The sequence below is a fragment of the Equus przewalskii genome, chromosome 30 (genome assembly GCF_037783145.1).
Source record: "Equus przewalskii isolate Varuska chromosome 30, EquPr2, whole genome shotgun sequence".
Lineage (NCBI taxonomy): Eukaryota > Metazoa > Chordata > Mammalia > Perissodactyla > Equidae > Equus > Equus przewalskii.
The window spans coordinates 29,042,621-29,045,616 of NC_091860.1; the positions used below are offsets into that span (position 1 = coordinate 29,042,621).

Consider the following 2,996-nt stretch of genomic DNA (forward strand, 5'->3'; position numbering starts at 1 on the left):
ATTTCATTTTGCTCACTTATTTTTTGGGTCAGAAATTTGAAAAGGGCTTGGTTGGGCATTTCCAGCTTAAAATATCTCATGTGGCTGCAATCAGATGGAGGATGGGCCTGGAGGAGCAGGCAGAGCAGATGGGGCCAGACCTCCTCCCCAGCATCTCTCTCTCTTTTTCTCTCTCTACCTCCTCCCTCTTCATGTAACTCAGAGCCTCACCATGTGGTCTCTCAACGTGCCCTAGTTTGGGCTTCCTCACAATATGGCAGCATCAGGGCAGGGAGACCATTCACAGAGCTTCTCAGAGTTCTAGCTTGAGTATTCCAGAGAGCAAGGTGGAAATTACCTTAACTTTTCAGTCCTAACCTCAGATGCCGTGAAGCATCACATCTTCCATCTTCTCTTGGTTATAAATGAGACACAATTCCCCCAGATCCAACAGAAGGAGACATGGTCCCCACCTGCATACTTCCCCCACTCCAGTTCAACCCCCTCTCTGGGCTCCAGCTGTGGCAGTTCCCTCAAGCCCACCTCAGTCCTTATGGCTTTGAAGAGGAAGATAAGAAAGAAAAAACAGAGAGAGGGCCCCGAAAGTCCCTCCAGCCCTGGCCCCGATGCTTCTGGTGTTGCACCGCCCCTGTGGGAGCACTGAACATTCACAGAGCAGCAAGTTACTGCACCAGGCATCACCAGCCGTGGCAGCTCCCTGGAAGAGCACTTTTCAGAGCATCTCAAGCTATATCCTTGGTGAATTCCTCTGAAGAAGGGGAAGTTCCAGGAAAACTGATCCTTCTGCATGTTGTTAGGATTACCAGGAGCTGGGAATTATAGCTATGTGAGGTTATTAGAGAAAGATAATTCTTAGGATGCAGAGCTTGAAAGGTAATGCAAATCTGTATGTCTCTGATCGCACCCTCCATCCGAGTTGTGATGACTATGAATTACAGTCTGTCACCCGTGGCCAGGACAGTGTTTTTATACAAGCGCATTTCCAATGCCCTGTGGGAAATAGGATTCTGTGGACATCCATCTCACCCTGACAGTGAATTTGAAATGAAAGTGTCTTAAGATAGAGCAATCAAACAGAATCCATTTGGTGAGACTGCTTATTCTGATGGTCCAGATACGAGTCGTAAGCATGCTTATGCTCCACACGATGCATCTCAAGAAGAAGAGTTCATTCTTTGGATGAGATTTTTAGTGTTTTGAAACTGGGGCTTGAAATTCTTTTTTGATTCATTGAACATACTCTGGAGTAAACACCCTTAATCTGTGAGCTTGATTGCGGCCACGTTTACCTGGGTGGAATTCTGGTTACCTTTTCTAGTTGGGGGATGGAAAAGTAAAGCCATATACATTGTTATCCCAATGTGTGTCTCAGTTATCCCAAAACAGGAAAAGCCTCCCTCCCAGAAAGAAAAAGAGAGAGAGAGAGAGAGAGAATGATGGGAAGGTAAGAAATAAGATGAAGCAAACCAGGGAAAAGCAGGAACATAGACCCGGTCAACAGTGCCAGGGAAGCAAGTCATGTTGAGAAGTTTGAATGACAAGCAGCCCCACAATCTTCAGGCCTTCTGATTTCATTTTTTCTTGTCTTTAGAATGTCAGATTACAGCAACAAATTATATAATTTATATTTCCCTTTTAGAATTTTCTGGCCTAGTTGATGACCCTCAATTAGTTTCAATGGTGAACAAAAGTCAACAGACTTTTTTTTCCCAACTCAAATGCTATTTTTGTCTAATTCACTGCAATTGTACAAAGTCCTAGTCAGTGAACGGCTTCACGTTTAGTCTGGATCTGCATGTGAGTGAATGACTTACAACTATGTCTTCCCTGAGTTCTCAAATCCTCTTATGGTAACTCCTTACCCAATCTGCATTTTTAGGGACAGGAAGGTCCCAGTAGAAAGCCAGTGGGTAGGAACTGGAGGATGGGCATCTGGCCTGTGCAAGGAAGAGGGTTAAGCAAATGTGAGGAGTTGATTTCTGAGGTGGAAACACTTTCAATTGCCAGGATGCATCATCATATTGAGTGAATCCTAGTGTTTCTAAGGTAAGAAAGGATTCCTGCAAGAGCGTTATTTCTCTTTGAAGCATTGAGATAGAAATCACAAAGAAAGTTCAAATGGATGACTCGTTGTCTTCTGTAGGATAATTGGTTGGTATAAATTCAATTTTCAGGAATAAATATGCAAGCTTTGATTAAGCTACGCCATCTTTATGATTCTGTTCAAAATCATTATCCAGAAATGAATTAGGTCAAAAATTGGGAGGGGGAATTACATGAATCACTTTTTTTCCCTTCATTGTAAATGAATTTTGCAAAATACGTATTTTAAATATTTGGAAGTCATCAATATATGTGTGTATTCTATTCTAGAGAAATCCTTTCAAAAACTTTGAGAGTGTTATCGTTCATTTTCACAGAGTGTTGCAGGCAGCAGTCTTCATGTGAGAAGAGAAAGCGCTCCAATGTGCAAGCGACAATCCCTGGAGAAAGCAGGAATCGAAAAGTAACATACCTTTTGTAAATTGCTTTAGCAAAAATGACAACGTCAGTTATCATATCAAATGGCATTTCTGAAATGTCAAAAGGAAGGGAGAATGTCTTCACCACACACAATTGAGTAATAACACAGCAGAGCACGGGGTCTCAGCAGGAAACAGTCCACATAGAAGCTACTAAGCCGTCCTGAAGATAGAGGGCCTTGAGGTGGCTGAAGGCTTTCAGTGCATCACACCTGTCCAACAGAGTGAGCGGTGGAGGGAAGTGATGCTGGAGGGTGGTACCAAGAGCACTCTGCACCGGGAAGGCAGACTGATGGTCTCATCCAGTCCTTGATGGAGCACAGCAGGAAACAGGCAACTGAAAGCAAATTAGCAGAAGCTGCCTTGCCTTGGACACTGTAAACCTGCATACAGATGTAAGGATTCGGACAAGCAGATAGGCCTCAGATAAATACACACAGGGATTCAGCACTCCAACAACCAGTTCCTCATCAA

The 2,996-nt window shown here is 43.6% G+C and overlaps 1 pseudogene; it reads left to right on the forward strand.

The window, feature by feature from the left end:
• Positions 1-441: 441 nt before the first annotated feature.
• LOC103556835 (UPF0669 protein C6orf120 homolog) lies at positions 442-1,226 on the forward strand (annotated as a pseudogene).
• Positions 1,227-2,996: the final 1,770 nt, after the last annotated feature.